We start from the raw sequence: 20,338 nt of genomic DNA on the forward strand, positions 1-20,338 counted from the left end.
GTGTAGCTAGTGGTTTAAAACCTTTTCCACTCATGCCACTAAAATACTGCTCTGGACTTTTCAGCTGCTCACAGCTGTAGCACAAGAATGAGAGAACTGAGTCTAAGCTATTAGAAGAACATTACTGAACTAGTAATAGTTCAAATCATTCTTCAGCTGTAATTTGTAGGTGCAGCTTTGTGCCAGAGCTAGTGTCCATCAGTGTTGTTCCATAGGGTATCCAGTGAGAAGCCAGATAGATCTTCTTAGCCCAACCCAAATGCCCATTTGCCTGTGATCAGTTTGCACGTAGTGTGGCAGGTAGTCAATTCTTGTCTGCTAAATAGCAGATATGCAGCATAAACAAGGGGGTTAGACCTTCTCTGGGAGARTGGATCTGTGAAAGAAAAGGGAGGAGAGGAGAGGGTAAAAACTGGAGGCTGATGACGCTGTGCCTAAGATACGGAACAAGTACCCAAGACTTATGGCATATACTATTTTCAGGATGCCCCTCCTGATAACCCCACTACATGGTTCTTTTTCAGACACCAAATTCAAGCCTTTATTTTTTACCCTCTTAGTTCCTTAGATTTAGTATTTTCTTCCTTAACATAGAATTTGGAACTAAAAGAACCTAGACTTCATGAATTTTAAAAAGCAACTTTACCTGTGGTTTAAGTGTTCTCTGCAAAACAAAGCCCATCAAGCTAGAGCTGAGAGACTGCTGTCCAAAAGGTTCCATCAAAGCTTGCTCAGCTAAAGGCTAAGGCCTGTCTTTTATAGTATTCACAGCCCTTTATATTTGTGAACACTTACATAAAGTGTGGAGACACTCAAGCCAGCTAGCTAAAAGCTAATTTAGTTTCTAGGAGCAGGAGAGCTGCCCCAGACAAGATGTCCTGAAGAACATGGCTTTATGTCATACTATAAATGCATAATTGGTGCTGAGTTTCATGACAGCACTAGCAAGAGACTAATACTGATTTTCTTCAGCAGAAAACCTATTGGAGAGCAGCAAAAAATGCCTTATCCTTGTCAGGGCACAGTGAACTGCAGAGATACAGGGAGGGAGGGAAGGGAGACAGCAYTGCAAGTGTGTTATGCTGGCTGTGTGAATGTGTGAACAGTGACACAAGGTCTGAGATGGCACAGGGTCAGATCCATCACACTTTTTTGAGTGTGATGGATTTTAGGGCTGTAAAATAAATTAGGTTAAGTCTAAAATTATGAGTYGTATCTCCTTGCTGAGCCCCCAGGCAGGGCCTGACACAGTATCAGAGTGAGACAAGAAATACGTCCATCTCATCTTTCAAATTCAAGTTCCCACAGGAGCGCAGGGCCAGAAGACCATGTCCATGTCTGTGTTCTGGATGGCCAGGGGACCAGAGACAGAGGAAGGGGGCAGGCACYTGCCTTGCAGTTCGGAAGCAGCCAGAGCCATTTGTGCCATTTTGTCACACAGCTCTGGGCCACCTTCCTTATTTCTTGGGCCAGAAACATCAATATACTTCCATGTTCTCCATCCCCAGGGCTTTTCTTTTTTGATCAGATTCAGGAGGAATCACCGGGTCACTGGAACATCCAGTTCTATTTCTAAAAAAAAAAAAAAAAAAAAAAAAAGTGTTTATAGGAGTTTTGATAAAGTCAAGTTTCTCTGACTCTCTCTTGTAGCAGTCGAATGAAACCTCTGCAACATTGCAGATTTGTTTCCTGCCTATTTTGGAAATATTTCTTTACAAAAGAAATATTGTATCTTTAATTTTCCTGCCCTTACATCAAAAACAACTAATTAGGTTTCTGAAAATGTTTGAAAATATCAATTCTGCTACACTTTATTCTTCTTCTGATCAAAAAGCATGACAAATAAATCCTCTACAATAGCTTTCATTTAATTACTGGCACAGCATACCAGACTACTTTACTGCTTGCAACAGCTACCTGTTTAACAAATTGGTTTTTTTCCTATGGGAGAAAATCTATCCAGCCTCAACTAAATATTGGGAGTTACAACCTGTTAAGAGTACAGTATTAGATTAATTTTTATGGCTTAAAAGCACTCATGGCTGCTTCTCAGCTCAAAATCAGTTTTAGACCCCTGATTCAAAGAACTTACAGAATAAACCATGGAAGAGCAAAATAAAACAGGTTGCCATGGTTGATAAGGAGTCTTATAGAGTGGTAGATGGTTACTTAAAGTGTAGTATGGAGATTTGCCACATAGAAGAGCTTGTCTTTTGATAGAACTGGTGAAAATTTTTCTAATGACAATTTCTTAAATGGAAAATATTTAACAACAAAATAATGAAGCAACTCAAAATATTCGGAGTCATAATAAAAAACAACTTAGAAACATAGAATTTTCCACAATATCAATATTATGATCTCCATGGGATTCTAGTCAATACTCCATGTTGTGTTTTATTAGAGTGCAAGCATTCTCTGTTTCTAAATGTAGACAAAAATCTAAGTGCTGGTTTCATTTTAGTCCTCTGAGTCCAAATACCTTGTAAAAATTAAAACTTCAGTCTTTTAATGAAAATATATATCTTTCAAAAAGGGCAAAAAAAGATATATGAGGGTTTCTATTTTTCCTGCTCTCTTCAAGARTACAATATAAGGACCTAAACTGACTTTCACTGAGAAGGTGAAAACAACAGGTTGTTCCTGAAACAGTCTGTGCATTAGCTTCAGAGGAGGAAATTGTGTCCACGCTGCTGTTCTTTAGCTCTGGCACAGGTGCACAGAGAAGAGAAATCAAGTGACTCTCTATGAAGTGGTGGCTGGATCTTGTCTGTGTGCTTGCTTGCTTGTTTGCTTTTCACTCTTTTAAAACCTAGTGATAGAGGATGTCAAATGTTTTTGACTTTTGTTGATTTTATGGGAGCTGAGGATGCTTAGCTCCCTAGAGACCGACCCTGTARTTACCATCATTGCTGTGATCAGGAGACTGCTCTGCAGTGAAACAGCACAATGTCATCCCACTTGAGTGCTTCTTTCATCTTTGTGATGAAAACTTTGAGAGTTTATTTTCCTGTGAGATTGTCCCCTTTCATTTTTTTATGCAAACCATTTAGAATATTGACAAATTCCTGAGGTGGTATCTTAAAGGGATTTTCTTTTTTATTTAGATTAAATATCCCAGGGATTAATTTGTTTTTATTTATCGGGGGGAAAAAATCTTCTGACCAGAGAAAATCAGGCAGAGTCAACTTAGTTAAAAAGAGAAAACCTACCAACACAAGCATACCAAATAATTTATAGTTTTGTACAACCTTCTGTCTACCTTGTTAACAATTAGCACAGTCTACTGCCAAGACAGGTCTATGGTWTGCTGAAAGACTAATATGCAAGGGACAAATTCTCCTGTCATTAACGTGACAACACCGCTAGATGTAAGGATTGGCTGTGTTGTTTCTTCTTAGGTACATTGGTCTGAAATTCAGCACCTAATGTTGCTGCTTTATATGCTGCATTCATTTRAGTTTTGCTCTTGGTAGATAAGCTTAGGGCTATTAATATGCATTTCCATGTATTAATATGCTAATATGCTATGTGWAAATGCAGATAAGTAAAGAGGTGAAATGAAAAAAGTCCTCAAGCCTTCCAGATTTTCATCCATTATCTGTTTTTTACTGTTCCTTTTTTCAAGCACAGTGTTAATATTTTGACTTTCCAAAATAATAATCACAGAATCATAGAATCAGTAAGGTTGGAAGGGACCTCTGGAGATCATCTAGTCCAACCTCCCTGCTCAGCAGGGTCACCTAGAGCATGTTAGACAGGGTTGCATCCAGGCGGGCCTTGAATATCTCCAGAGAAGGAGACTCCACAGCCTCTCTGGGCAACCTGCTCCAGTGCTCCGTCACTCTCACAGGGAAGAAATTCCCCCTCACGGTCAGGCRGAACTTCCTGTGCTTCAATTTCTGCCCGTTGCCTCTTGTCCTGTCACACRGGACAACTGAAAAGAGTTTGGCCCGGTCCCCTTGACAGCCTCCCTTCAGATACTTAACCCTCAAGAAAAATCAAGAAGAAKAATATAAAAAGAGGAAGAAAAAAATCCACATGCATTCATATTGGTTCCAGTACCATTTGTGCAATGCAGCTATCACAGGCCKCCTTTCTGAAGTTGGATCAAGCTAAGGTGCATTCTACCGGGTGCTGTCTGGATTTTTTAAAAAACTCTTTCTCCTTTGAAGCCCTGTTTTTCAACAGTGACACTTCACCATTGCTCTTCAGTGAGTTTCTTGCTGTTGCTGCTCTCGAGCCAAGCAGATTCATTGCTTAACCAAATTCTCCTGTTACCTCTTGAGCATATATAAGCAAAATTCTCCAGAGTGTCAAGGTACACATCTGGGGGGAGGGAGAGAAAGTAAACACATAGTAGGGTTTTTTCTATATATCTTTTTAGGACAATCGTGTGCTTAAAAACAATTTTCATCATTTGGGACTGGAATAAAAAGTAGGAGCCATTTAATGGCAAKACAGGTTATTTGCTTGCAAAACTCTTAGTGATGTCAACAGAGCTYTGTTAGCCAAAATGGGCACCAGAATTTTAGCTCTCCTAATCACCTGAGGCATCTGGGGGGCAGGTGTGAATTTTGCTATACTGCCTATAAAAGCAAAGGTGTGACAGAGATGAGAGATATTACAAGTGCCTTTACATGTATCTATCAGTATGTCTAAAACATAAACAATACCATTTCTGCTATTCTGGGTTTGGATTTGTCTGGAAAAGTCAAAGGCTTCTGTTAAATGTCGCAGAGACTGATGACTATTAAAGACCGCCTTGAGTGATTTCCTCTATAACTGACCTCGCCAGGCACCTGGGATTTTTGTTCCTCCCCCGGTGAGCATTTTAGTGCTTTATACAATGACAGAACAGCCCCAAAGGGAGAGAATCAAGAGGACCCTGTCCCAGAATTTTTCATAATCCACAATTTGGTTATTTTCCTGAAGAAAAAAGAGGTTCAGCTCCTTTTATATATAGGATGCCATTGTGCCTTGGTCTCCTGCAGCTGTTCTGTATCATGAGTTGCTGGGTCATTGGGTAAAAGTTTGCTCTTGCTATTGTGTTCTTTTGTGTATCACAACCTAAATTATTGTTGGCCAAAATGTTTCCAGCTGCAATTGTTGAGTGCATTTAGCTTAAGTCTGTGAATAGTCTGGGGCAAAAATAAACTACAGCTTTCGGCAAACAAATTCTTTGCTTCCAAGAATGTCTTGGCGCTGTTAAGAACAACACTGTTGACTGCAAGCATGAAGGCTATTTCCTGAAGCCGGCGGGGGATTGAGCAGGCGGGAGCCTCACGAGGTTGTGGGGAAGGACATGCATGAATTGTGTAGGAGTGTCATACTTCTAGCCATAGAGATTCATACAGTTCTTGAGAGCTCCATTCTTGGGAGCTCTGGGCCTTGCCCTGTTCCCATGACCAGGCCTGACCTGTTTGCCCCAGGAAATGATAGGCAGAAAACGCAAGCTTTGCCTAGACTCRGGAAAGTTCTTCTGAATCAACTGAAGGTGTACATTTAAAATGTGCTAGTGCAGCTGAGTTAAGTGCATGGACTCATGAAATAGCCCTGCTGATTAATACTAGGTACCCTTAATAAGAATCACTTTGATTCATTTTTGAATTGAGATAAGCTAACTTTTTGAAGAAAGGGGAAAAATTTTGAATTCTAAATAAAATTATCCACTTGAGGTTCGGCACAGTTTAACCTCAGATTTTATCTCAGATTAGCTAACATGAGAGTCTCAGTGTAGATGTGAAGGTTATTCTTTTCTTGAGGATTTATTTTTGAGAACACTAATTTTGAGCAGCAGATATATTCCGTACGTGACCTCAGCATGCAAAGGTTTGAATTCAAGTTTCAAGACATTTAAGATTACTAAATTAATCAGCTGTGCTGCCTGTAATGTATTGATTTTTGTAATGCTGTGTTATTGGCAGGTTTTAAAAACAGAAATGGTTATATAGTTACATAATGTAAGCAAAGCTTATGACCTATGGTCCTCCAGAGAGMACCTACAAGGGCAATGGTCTTCTCCCTCCTAGCAGTTAAAATGTTTCCTTGCCCAGATTTTGCAGTCCTTTGTTTTCTGCTGTCAGCAGTCATATTTCTGTGGAGATTGTAAGTTTAAAACAGAAGGCAAAATGAGAAAGCGAGAAATAGAGGAAGACATAAAAAAAGGAATGGAATGGAATTTAGTTCTTCTCAAGGAACTTGAAGAAGATCCGCCACATCCAGAGCTCTGARGCTGAGACCACTTTTAGTGTTTCTATTTAGGAGAAAAGAGAAATAGGATTGTTTTATTTTATAACTAAATCCTATAAAGTAGAAACCTCTCCTATAGCTTTGTCTTCTTTTCCAATCACRGTTATTGTATCATCCTATGCACTTACACATCAATATCTCTTCTTCTTCACAATTTGATTCAGTTCAATGCAGTCTAACAACGGGGCATCCAGAGATTAAGCATGTAAGAGATGAAAAAGACGTTACAACTACAGCAAAAAAAGGTGTGAACTGATTAAAGTTCAAGTACTSAAGATACCCAGAATCTGGTTCATAGTATAATCATACCATTCATTTAAAATGCTTGTTGTTTATTTTCTTGTATTATTACTATTCACATATTTTTAGTAGTCTGCATTGCTACCAGGGAAAATCCAAGGATAAATAAACATGAAAAAAAATCTTAATTTTAATTTRCTTATTCAGAGAAGTATGCACAGAGACCCAGAATAGGAATCATAGCACAACTGTACCTTAGTTTCTGTTACCATCCTGAGGAGAATGGGATGGTTTTAAGTAGGTGCTCTTAATCTTCCTCTGTAGGGTAGCTATCAGTTAAGAAATGTCAGATGTACCTATATAGAGAAGCTATCAGTTTAAAATTATAACAGGAGTTTGAAGCCACCTTTGTATTAGTTAATTAGWTTGCATGTAATGTGGTAATTAGGTCACAGAAATTCATTTGACAATCTTCATTGCAAATAGCCATTAATTAATGTATAATTAATCTTCACTTTCATTTGAGGCATCACATCTGAGCAGAACATGAAAACAGAATTAGAAAACATTATATTTCATGTTATATGTGATTGTTGATTAAATGGCTACTGTGTCTAAATGATTCCCAAATTATCACACAAATAAGCTATGAAGATAATCAGATAACAATGATCTGTTCTGTGTTAGAGTTTGCTGAGTGTATGTGCCTGATTGCTACAAACTAAATTACAAGACAGCTGTTTGAGCACAATGCGGGCTCACCAAGACATCCTAAAACAGCATCCCTTGTTTACAAAGCCAGGATCTTACTCAGATAAAATTCAAATTGCAYGAGGGTAAAAAGAAACACTTTCTACTATAAACAGTAATTTAATATTACACAGACCAGATCAGAGGTTCAGATCCTCAGAGTCACTGGAAAGATTTCTAATGACATAGTTGACCAAGTTTAATGACAGCAAGGTATGCTTGGATCCATGGATWTTGAACACCATGCTCTCTCATCTCCTCCCTGCAGTGAACACAAACCCTTTTGATTTCTCTCTTTCACTTATGTTTCAGTCAGCTTACAGGGCCCTCTGTGCTCTCCCGGATAAACTCAGCACTGAACATCGCTTTGCCTACCCTTGTGTAACAGTTTTAGGAGGTTTTTTAGGGTTAGTTTTCATCACCTACCTGATCTAGGGACTATGTGGTTGTAAAAGAGTTTTTTTCAAAGGACTTTGACAAGATATATAATTGGGATTATGAGAAATGATGTGTGGGTTTTTGGTAAACATGAAAAAGAAGTCTCCTTTTAGTTTATGTGCAAAACAAACCTTTTGTCAAGTAGTAGTGGCAATACTGAAAAAATAGATTCCTCCATGTTTCACTTCTTTCCCCTCAACTCCTCCTCCCTCAAAATATCATGAAGAACAATTATTAGCAAAGCCTAGTGACTAGGTCAGTTGCAAGTTCTAGACGTGCAGATTTATGAATTCAGCACAGTGTTTTTTTAAGTGGTACATCCTGTACATTGTTTTTAAAGAAGGAAATGATATGCTTGATTGATTCATAGATGACAGTATAATTCATTAATGAGAATCAATTTATTAGTTAGGGCTTAATATGGGAACCTAGCGAGAAGCAGACAGTTGGCTTATGAAACTCTTGGTATTGTAATACTTAYAAACAACCTCACTGAGGCAGCTGATCATAAAGCAGGTTACTAAAGTGGAATAGCTGCTACTTTTTTAATGAAATCTACTTCTATAGGAACTTTTATATATTTGCCATGAATATAGCAGGTGGGTGCAGTGAAAAGAACTGCTGGAGAAAAAGGAGACACTGGGAAACTCAATAGAGATTAGAAGAGACAAAAGAAACCCCCAAATCCAAACCTGAACAAATTACTATAAAAGCAGAATTTTACTCCAAAGTTGAAAAGAAAAATGAGTGAAATCAGAAGAAAGGGATGAGAGCGAGACAGAGAACAAAAATAACAAGAAATTAGGAGTCATGAAAGACCACRTAAAGATAAAGAAAGGAAGAAGATTTGCACGGTTTACTAACAGCTGGGACYAGATTTCTGCTGACTACAAAAGCTGCAGCATCTCCCTGACTTTGCTGGTAGATCCTCCTCACAGCCTAGATTCAAGTAAAGCTTTCTTACACAGTAGTGCTGGCGAATGGTATCCATCAGATGTAGGCTGGAGAGGCTGAGGAGAAATCAATGGCATTCAGGCCACAGCTTGGGGAGCACTGGGATTGCGTCCCTTCTCTTCTCCCCTCTTGGAGCATGGCGCTTATGGTCTGAAACTGATCTGAAATGTGAGGAAGAGCAGGAAAAAGAGAAGCCGCAAAGGGCAGTGCAGCTGCCAGGGACGAGGTGGTGGTGATAAGAAGCTCCCTGGAGRCACTTAACAGATAGTTCAAGAAAAAATGGTGACAAAAACAGCAGCATCCCTTAAACTAGATCAAACTCCTTCTAGCTCTGACTGTTCCTATAGTCACATTAGGCCAGGATGAGCTTTTATTCTTGGTCTTCCTTTTGGAAAAGATAAAATTTTTTGCGAAGACCTGCTTGGGGAGTCCRTTGGTCCTACTATGGTAACAGTCTCTTCATACCTTACAGAGCAGAGTCATAGGAACTCTGCCTACCAGATACAGCTACACTGTCAAGTCCTTAATTTCTACTGGCTCTGGCTTAAGCTCAGACTCCTTTTATTTTTTTTTATTTTATTTTTTTTGAGAAATTACTTCCAGATCATAATGCAAGTAATCATTTTTGCATGGTCATAAGAGAATATTTAAAAAATGTTCTAAATGTTAAGGCTTGGTCATTTCTAGAAAATGGTTGTAAAAATAGTCCTTTATTGATTCTAAATGATTTCCAGATCAAAATTGTTCAATTTTCAAATTAAAGACTCAATTTGAAAGCATTTATAAGTAGCAGCCTTCTTCGTGTCAAGAGTTTTATTGAATTCATGTTATGAATTGAGAAAATGAAACCATGTACCATCAGCTTTGCAAACTCAAGCTAGTACTCCAATTGTGTTCTGTCTTGCATTATACAAATTGCAGAACTAGATTTTCATTAGCACCAGCACTAATCGAAGACATTTGATCCAAACTAGTTTGACAGAAAATTGGCTATTTGACAAAATTAATATTTCTATGAGAAGAGTTTTCCTTAAAGGAAATACTCCTCTTTCTTTTTCTCTCTCACAATTTTAGACACACACATGCATATATAGAACATGGATTCAGAAGTGCCACCACAAATCCTGCTGCAATTTGCAGTTGAGTTCCCTGTGCTACACCATCTCTTCTGTGTTGAGCTGATCTTCCTAACAAGCAGGCAGATGAGGCTGCATCACAGGAAATAGCACAGGATTCAAAATAAATAAATAAAAACAGTATCAGACTCCTGTTCTTCTTCATCTTCCATAAAATACTACTAACCTTCTGGTTCCATTTTTTGGTAATAGAAAATATTTGGATTTGTGAGAAGTTAAATATTTCTGTGAAAAATGTCCTTCTGTTTCTGATTAGATATCATGTAATATTTTGTTATAATTGGTGAATCATATGGAAAATGAACTTACTTAAGCATGGCTATTGCCTTGGAAAGCAGAAATAAAAATACTTAAAATAGAGCCAAGTTATCTGATCCCTCACAGAGAAAGCCAAAACCACAGAGCAAAAATTAAAAAATCCGTGTTTTATCATCACATGTGACATTTCACAATGCCTTTCAGTTAATTTTCAATAGTTATTTTTTAAAAATCCCTTATTATCATTCACTGACAGGAATGAAAAAAGCATAACTATTCTTCAGATTTTGAATAGAAATAAAAATGAGGCAATAATAAAATCAAAAAATAAAAATGACACTTGTCTAGGAGTCAGAATCTTGTCTGCTTTTGAGTCAAAATCAGTTTATCTGGAAGAAAATATTATGTCAATCACACAAAAACTTGACTTTATTTTTTCAAACCTGAGAAGAAAAATAAGCAACTAAAATTAGCAATTCTATATAATGAAATCAATCCTTTCACGATCACCTTTAAGGAATGTTTTATCTCATTATATATTTTGGATGTTTTTCTTCACCAGTTTTTCAATACCCAAGTTGTCACAGAGGACTCAAGCACACAGAAAATGCTGRCAGCCGCATGCTTCGCTGCGTGCACATTCTCTTGGGGGAAGACGATGGATACAGTTGCTCTGATGAAGGAGGCTGAGGTCTTTTCCATCCTACATTTCATGTCTTCTCTTCTGCAATGAATTTGATTCAAGGCATAGCATATCTGAATAAGTACTTCATCCTTTATTGCCATTTCCCTTTGCCGTCACCTCTGCCAAGTCAGTTTGCAGTAACAGGAAAGATAACTTTCCAACAAAAGAGAGAAATGAAAGCACTTTCCACAGAGACATGCATCTCAAATTGGCAGAGCACGCTCCTGAATATGCACTCCAATGCTCTTCCTCAGGCAGATGCGTTGAACAAAGTTGCTAGGTGCTTACAGACAAGCATGATATTGAGGGTTTATCCTCAGATATAAAGCATGAGCCAGATTTTCAAAACATAGTGGCCAAGGCCTGGCTGAAAAYATGGAATGCAACTCTGCACTCATTAAATTTGGTACAAACCTTAGCCCTGTTTTCAAATGGCTAAATTAGGTCAAAACAAAGTACTCTGGGATATCCTGTCCTCTTCTCTAGACCTATGCAAGTCCCAGTGTCTCTATCTGTGAAGCAAGGCACCTGAGGCAGGTCCATGTTGGGTATTGGAAAGGGCCTCGTCAGAGGAGCATGAAGCCCAGCACGGACTAATTTACCCAATTTCTCTGAATGATAAAAAGACCTATACATGATTGAGGTTTGGGACCATAAGCCACTATTCATATACTRTTACTCCTGCTGCAGAATGGAGAATATCAAACATACTTGTGTCAAATAGGAAAGTGGTGTTCCGCTGCTGACACAGCTAAAATACATGCAGTTGAAGATAGATGCTAAACTTGAATGTTGGATGGATCACACATTTTCTGTAAGGAAAAAGAAATAAATAAATAAATAAATAAAGAAAGAAAGAAAGAAAGAAAGAAAGAAAAACCTCTCTGAGCTTCCTGTATGAGAGACACTGTATGGTTAATAAGTGCTAGGAACATTATTTATTCTTAATCCTCCTTTAAGAATGCTCTGCAGAGACATAATAGGAAAACTCATTGCTGGCTCTATCAAGAGAGAATCCAAAAGCTCCCATCAAAGTTAGAGCTAAATACATGCTGCTTCTTGGTGAAAAGTAACATTATCAACACATACTTGTTTTTTATAAGTGGCACTATCATATTAAATTCAGTATGAACTTTATTTCAGAGCTCCCTGGAAGATAGGCGAATGGAAAGGGGCAAGTATCTATGATGGGAAATCCTGGCTCATTTCCCTCTCCTAGGTAACAGCCTGAGAAGGGAGATTATGGGAACGAGAGAGGTAGAGGATTCAGCTGATAACGCTCTTATTTACATAATGATTCTGAAGTCTAATTTCTCACAATGTGCTCTCAGTTCTCAATCTCACTTGTCTTTTACCTGCTGCTTATATCTGTAGTTYCTAAAGCTAACAACTCACTTATTACTATGGAAAGATCCAATTTAGAAAAGCGCAACATAGTTTAATTTGCTTCTCTTCCTCTTCACAGCTCAAATGCTGAGTGGAGTGCGAAATAAAGATCTACCAATCTGGAAATTCTTTCTTCTGTATTAAATGACTTATTTGTTGTATAACCTTAGTGCTACAATTTTGTTTCTCTGTTGCAAGATATTAAGAATTAAGAGCAAAGTGGCACTTTGAAGGATAATGCCAACTCAGGTCTCCACTGCCAACATACAGCGTGAGGGACATACACCTATGCTATTATAACATTGCAGTTGTATCCACTTGTAGTCTACCTGAATGTAAAGGAAGGGAAAGGAAAGTTTTCCTGTGGTAGGCAGATACAAGGACAGCAGCCACACACTGTCAATCATGCCTTGACAGCTGTGATGATGTGTGTTAATACTGCATTTGTACGTGAGAGCTGGAGGTGCCTTTATGCACGGACCAGAGAAGGTCCCTGCCTGGGGTACATACAGTCCCTGCATTCAGGGCAGAGCTCAGGGGGATGAGGAGTAGGGGACGAGCAGTGGACCAAAAGCTCAGGGTTATGTGAAAACATCATCACACCCACAACAGAGCTGAGTAATTTGGGTTTGTGTGGTGTCGGGCACGGCTCAGTTGGAGGCAGGGGGATGCCATCTCGCCGAAGGAGCCCTTTYGGCTGAGCTGCAGATGCTGCCCGCTTGTTTCCCCAGTGCAGGCAGGCCCTGCCTCTGAGAGTCACGCAGTTTAGAAAGCAGCATTAGTGAAACCGGAGACGTACTGTATCTCACTGCAGTGACCAGGAATCAAGGGTTACTGGGTGAATGGCATTTCAGGACAACACTCTGACCCTCCACCAGCTTCACAGCAGAGACAAACTTTGTCRGCTCTGGGTTGCATCTTTTGAAATTCATGTAGCCAATGAAAAGGTTGTGCTCTACAAYGCGAATTGCTTTTGCAACCTTACAGACATTTGGAAACAGGAAAGCATGGATGCTCAGCCAGGCTTGTCACTACCACTTATCATCAGAGACTTCGAATTTGATGATTTCCTGCTTCTAAAATGCTACTTAGATGCCAGAAAACTGCTTACTGAATGACTGGGCAGTTGAAAGTTTTGAAAGGGAATTTGGTGTGCTGTTGGGCTGGTCACTCACCCTCTGAAAATGAGGCTCCTTTGCAGCGGCATGCAAAAAATGCACCATCTTACAAATAATGACTTCATGATACAAAAGAGAAAGAGGACCAAAACCTTTGCTGAACAGTTAGGATAAAGCAGATGAAGGACTGCTCAGAAAACTACCTGTCTGTGGTATCTCAGTATACCTTGTTTCATCTTGAGTCCATGCCAAGATGATACCCAAGCCTGCACTTTTTCCTCTTCCACATTGTGGTTTCTGTGGTGTGGAGATAGAGAAGAACCATGATATGCTAGAACTGGCAGTTAAAGGACCCAAGAATGACGATGATGTGTAGATGACACAAACCAGAATTTATCTTCTAACGCAGGCATTTCATTCCTCAGCAGAAAAGGATGTAAAAATCAGCAAATAATTGAGGTGCGAACAGAAAATTACTTATCTGCTCYTCTCCTATAGTTTTCTTCCTAGTTTTTTGAAAGACCTTCATACTGTCACATTTTTCAATGGTAAATATGTTCATGTTGCCATTTAATTCATTACCCAAGGGTCTATAGCATAAAATACAATTTTCATACTTGTATTCCAACCATGCCTGCCATGCCTAATAAAAACCATGTGTTCATTTCACAAAGTAAATCAAATTCCTTCTGGAGGCATGCTTTTATAGATGGCTGAATCTGCAGTGAATTTCTGCTTTGTTTGAAATAAAAAGGAAAAGGAAAAAAAAAAAGAAAAATGTTCTCCCTCTAGATATTTGTTCATAGCGTTACAACAGCTTCTGGGAAGGAAGATTGCCTGTTTCTTTAAATAGAGCATTGCTTGTTAGCCATGTGTATTGCACAGTTAAGTGCAAAACAATTACTCCACTGTCTGCAAACTGAGGAGAAATGTTTGTATGCAGATCCGTGCTATTTTGTAAACGTGGTTGTGAGGAGCATCATACAGCWGCTTGGAAAGTTTCCCTTCATTGCTGGCTAATCCCCAGAGCTGGCGTTGCTGGGTGGGCTTAGCAAGGAGTGTAAGGCAAACCCCTTCTGAGCTGGCAATACCGGCAGCATCGCCCTTCGGGCTGGCTAGAGTAGCACCAAGGCAGCAGCATGCCTTGCGAGGCGGCAGGTTGGGTGGCATGCATGGGCCCTGACAGTGCTGCGCGACCCATCAGCCTCTGCCAAGTGCTGTGCTGTGAACAACTACCCAGAAGGTCTTGACTGACAACCTGCCTGCAATATAAAAGCCCCTCTGAATGAATTTGACAGCACAGACATGAGATTCTCATGAGAACAGTTGCAGTCTATTGAGTTATTAATTATTGTGATTTATTATACTGCTGTTTGTTTATTTTGCAGTGAAAATGGCACTCTTGCATATGAGGCACAGATGGGGGCATAGTCGTCGTAATAGGCGTACAACATAATAGCATGATTCTGCCGAGTGCCTAATGTCCTTAATTTCCATGAAAGTAAATGGGATTTGTGGTTGCCCAGCACCTCAGAGGAGCAGACACTAATTATCAAGTAATGTGCGGAGTAGTGAAAAGCACTGAATGCAGGAAAGTTAGATATGGTGCAGTCCAGAAGATTAAGAGGCTGTCACTCTAGCTCACAGGAAATCATTAGTGTTTTATAAAATAATGATTACGTATACTGCTCCCTACAGTTCATACTTCTACTGTAAATATAACACAAGTTCATAACAAGGAACGCAAATATTCCAGTATCTCCAAAATCCCTCTGAAGGATGGGTATGCTATAGTCCACGCTGTCCTCAGTTTGCCTATCTCTGGGCATACAGCCAGCTTAAGTGCCTAGCAAAACAGTAGTCTATATATACTTACGACCCAAGGCCAAAAAGAAAACCTGTATACATCTCAAATATTTCTGTTTCGGGCCTCCATTCCCTCTCCCAGGTCTTAATCCCCACCTCACTGAAGTCAAGCAAATGACTATTTGTGGGTTCCTGTTCCCTGGGCTTTGGATTTGTCCCTAAACCATCTGACTTCCTTAAAGCTTTACTATTGCAAAGGTTTCAGGGAAGGGCTAACGTTCCATATCATATCTGCTAGATTTTCCTGTCACTGGGCTGGTGCAGGGATAACATATCAGCAAATGCACATTTGCACATGTTCACTATTTTTCCTTTGTGTCACAGTTCTAAAATGAAAAAGTAAGCTGTGTCTGTTTAACTGGAATCAGTGTCAGTAGATATCAAACAACATAAGAAATATAAATTTGCAGAAGGTGGGAGTTGCATGTGTAATTTGGCAAGAAATATAATTCCCAAGACTCCCACCATTTTTAAAGTAATCTTGTGATTATAGTGGCATGATTAATTTTGAATACCATGCTTTTGATGGCTGAACAAACTGGGTAAATAACAGGATTTCATCAGTCATTCATTCTGATCTGCAGTTTGATTCAACTATAAATTATGATTTGAATTGCTCTCCATCCATCCTGTAGTGGGAGAAAAGATCTGAGCAAAATCTATTTATGTATGCCACTAGGACTCTCCCAAAAAGATTCAAGCAGAATTAAGACTTCTGGTTATAGTTATATCTAATGCCCATGGATAAAACTCTCAAACAAACCATATAAGATGATTTACCCCCTTTAAAAGAAAAAAAGAAGAAACATGAATATGGTCACCTTTTTCTCCATCTGTTCCTGATTAATTTTATGGGAATATCAATAGGAAGTATGCGTTCATTTTGCTGCTGTCTCACCAATGATAAAAGAAGTTCTGTATTTACATGAAAGCAAGCCACAACGGACCTTACAGGGGTGATCTGCATTCACAGCTACTGCTCACCAAGGCACTTCTGGTCATGATCTGTCACTGGTGAAATTTCACAGAAATATGTACATCATCTGAGGAAGACGCCTACAGCATCATCTGGACAGATCTCGGAAGGAAAAATAACTGAGACTCAGCTGCAGTTCATTTATCTCTGTATTCTACTTTCCTCCAAAGGAAGATGCCAGGAAAGAGAAGGGACTGAACGAACATTTTCCACCAACTCCTACATTCTACTTTCTGAGTCTTTTTCTGTCTTCTGCCATCAGCTTATCATTAAAATTTACATATATGATGGAACAACATTAGTTAAGTTACTTGGCACTTGAATTTACAGGATTACCTTCACAGCACCAGATCAGACAACATTTACAGAGCAATGTATTGAAAACCTTACAAGAACACAAGCAGAAGCACTAATACAGTATATATATCATTAACTTCAGGCTGATAAAACATTAACTGCTTCATTCCTGCCAAATATACCAGATATCTCTTCCAGCACTATGTTACTTTTTAAGCTCAGGGAATTGATAGCAGTTTAACTTTGGTTAAATCAGCTCAACATCTGTGGAGTTTGGAGCACTTGCTCTGAGCAAATAAAGAAGCAATCCATTCAAACAAAAGACAACAGTTCAGAAATTGTATTATTTTGTATATTTTTAGAATGTTAGAATTCTTGGCTGTGTAGCTGAAACATTTTCAATCTTTCTGGAGTCTTAAGTTGCTTCTTCTCTCAGAAGGCCTAAGGAGGGAGGAAAATAYAAGCCTGGGCTGGAGCATCAGAGAAGAATTTCATCAACAAAAGCAGGGGTACAGGTAGGAAGATGTGCAGTCCCATGCAGTTTTCCCCATTTTTCATTCTGATTTGGCTTTTAAAAGTGTTCCATTATGGCCTGCTGGGTGGCCCTGTGATCATTTAGTCACTGRGCAAAGTTGAATTGTGCCAGTGTAAATCAGGAGTAATTTCACTTTTGTCAATAGAATTGGAGGGATGTCAGTTTATCTGTTAGGATTGGAATGATTCCTCTGAGCACTCTTTTAGTTTACTCATATTCATCTCTTGGTCAAATTTAGTGTCACCTGCCYAGACAATTTGCAGTGCTGATGGCTTTTTCTTTGATTCTGTCTGATTTTTTTTTCCCTTCTCTTAAACCGATCAGAAAGAGAGGAAGCAGAAAGTAGGAAGAATAGCTCTCTTAGATGTTGGAAACAAGCCAGTAAAGGGTTGAGATTTTAGGTACGTGTCATTTGGAAGTAAGAGGCATCAACATACCGTTCTTTAACAACTGTTACTGCAGAGTTAAAAATTACCCAGCAAGTTCCAAGTATGCAGAGGACAGAAAGAAGTCTATGACTCCTCCTTTTCCTCCTCTGTTGGCGTCATGACAAAATGAATGCTTTTGTGACAATTTCTTAAGAGGAAGAAGATCATTCAAATGCAGTATTTTACAAAAAGACACATACCACAAAAAAAAAAAATTCAATTAAGAATCATCTTCTGTATTTCATATTATTCAGGGGATGAACAGCAGTATCTCTGGAAAGTTTAATGAACAAAACTGTAGAGCCAGAACCTGTGGCATCTGCTAGCTGAGTGTCTTCTTCAGGACAGACCTCTATACTACACCTCTATCCTGAGAAATGCCTATACTACTTCTGTAGCTTAGGAATTCCTTAGAAAATTTTCCTTTCTTTATAAGTGCTTTGCATGGTTGAATAGTGTATATAGTACCAGTCTGTCCCTGGTGCTTTCAGACTTTATTGGACTTTGTGATTCAGGACAAAAATGCTGTGGGAAATCCCGTGCGTCTGTTTGAAGAAGTATTCATATTGGCATGTACCTTGCGTGCCACTAAGTCCAAAAACATTTGTGGCTGGACTGAGAAGTAGAATAAAACTGGAGCACTTTGGGGACATGCCTTCACGACTTTTTCCTTCTCTTTCACAGAAGGGAGTGATTTGTGAAATAAATACACATGTCAAAATCTGCATAAGCCACGCGAAGCAAAGTCAACATTTATCTTACAGAAATCCTGAAATCAACAAGGGCTCATTTATCAGGGGATACACAGTGAAGTTTTATTACTTGCTGAACCAAGCCATTAGCCAGCCTCCCTGAATTTCCTAGACAGACTCAAAAGAGAGTGGAAAAAAGAGGGAAAAAAGGTATTCCCCATCAATCCTGTTATCAAGTAATGGTTTGCTCTATCCTCAGTCTGTGTTAGCGCTGCATCACGGAGGGACCCGAGGCCCTCAGTGTATTTTATCTTTGATGGTGCTATCGTAGGATAACTGATGCTGGAGGGATCAGAGGGGCAACTGCTCCGAGCCCTTCTCTCAACCCTTTCATGCAGGGGAGGAAAAGGAAACCCATTTGCCAGCAACATGGCCTCTGCTGGCCAGGTCCTCAGCCTGATGCCTAGAAAACCGGTCGCCAAAGGAGTCACCAGTGAGCATGTTAATTCCCATCTGTAACCACAATGTCCTGCCGAAGGGTGAGACATTCACATCAAAGCTGCACATTAAAACCACAGATGAATTCTCTGGTGTTTTGTTTATAGTGTTAGAGAAATTAAAAATCTGTATGTGTGAATATATACACATGTATATATACATATATATATATATATACACACACGTATACCCATATATAATATACATGTAGCTAGACCTATGACTGCACAAATGTATTCTCATTCTATATCTAGCCCATACCCATTTGTATGTACATACCTCTCTGTTTTAGACTTAAAGAGATTAAATTCTACCTAAAGCACATTTCGGGCATCTAGTCCCTTTTTGGATGCTGCCAGTTGTGCCTTGTAGCAGGAAGTTCTCCAAATRACTGTTTTTGTCCCTGAGGTCAAATTTAGCTTGTGTTTGCCCATGTTCAGTAAGATGCTGATGGACAATTATCCTTGCCCCACATCACACATAAGCAACATACACAGTTCACTTCAAGCATGTAATTAATGGTCCCTACTTAAAAGCTGTATTTCATTTGATTTATATCACATGACGTTCCTTTTTCTGCCCTGCTTGTTAATTAGCCCAATTAGTAACCCTTTCTTCCTTTTCTCTTTCATTAACTAAATATAAGAGTTTCCTGATTTTCAGGGGTGGAGGGATGAAGCGAAAGTCTTCCTGCAAAATTAGCTGCAGGTTAATGGCCCACTTGTCCCAATTAGCAATGCTGAAGTTACACAGACAGCTTCAGCTACTTTATTTCTGCTGTGCCTGGTAGAGGCATGTTGATATTTTGTTGTGGGACAGTGCCAGACAGAGCAGTGTCGCTCTTCAAGCTTAGTACGTCTACCACCCAACGGCACGTGGAGGGAGCCCGTGCTTGACACATGGGTGCTTCTYGGCCCAGTAGCCCTGGTGCACTGCTCCTGCCAGTGCCAGCAGTCTCCCTTGTGTGCTATCTTTCTCACTGAGCAGTCTGTGATAGCTAAACGTGCGGTGCAGAAACCTGTTGGCACAAATCACAACAGGAATGTGCTGGCTGGCTTGGGCTGAACCTTGCCAGTGCTGCTGGTGACGTGCGGGGCCCCGGGGGCACTCAGCGAAGGCTTAAAACTTCCTCTGAGGCTATCCTCATGTCCTCTGCAGGAAGAAATTAATTTTGGATTAAGTCTGGGGTGGAAGAAACAGATTGGTAATTTATATTGAATTAGTGGCAGGTTACTGTCAGAAATCAGTTTTCGGGTACCTCTGAGGGGCCTACTGAAGGCCGGGGCAGTGTAGATCAGCCTCAGCACCCATGGGTGTTTGCACAGCTAGCTGGACAGTTATCCTGTAGGGATTACATATTCAGGGTGCAGCACCATGCCAGGCAATTCAGACTATTTCTGAATTCAGACTGTTCCCTAGTATGAACCAAACACAGCAGATTATGGTATCTCAGAGAAATCGCGTCCAGCAGCTTATGGCCCAAAATRTCTTTTGAGGAAACATTCATCATATTACTCAGATAACAGAACAAGTTCAGAAATGGCTAACCTTCCTGTTTCCATGAACCACAAACCAAAACCCCCACAWGCCCAGAAGCCGGGATGCACTGGGGAACAGCAGAGCAGGGAAAGCTCAGGAGCCCAAAGATGGAGAGTGGCAGTGTTCCCGGAGGGACCAGAAGCCCCAGCTGTTGCAACCACCCATCAGCTCATCCAGGCAGTTCAGCCATGGGTTATCCTCTCAGGCCCAGACCTGCTGGTGCTTTCATGACAGCCTCTGTCCTACAGAAAGTGGTGACTTTTCGCATTTAACAAGCCTCTTTGGCTGAC

The sequence above is a fragment of the Rhea americana genome, unplaced genomic scaffold (genome assembly GCF_003343005.1).
Source record: "Rhea americana isolate MKP2758 unplaced genomic scaffold, rheAme1 scaffold_89, whole genome shotgun sequence".
NCBI classification, from domain to species: domain Eukaryota; kingdom Metazoa; phylum Chordata; class Aves; order Rheiformes; family Rheidae; genus Rhea; species Rhea americana.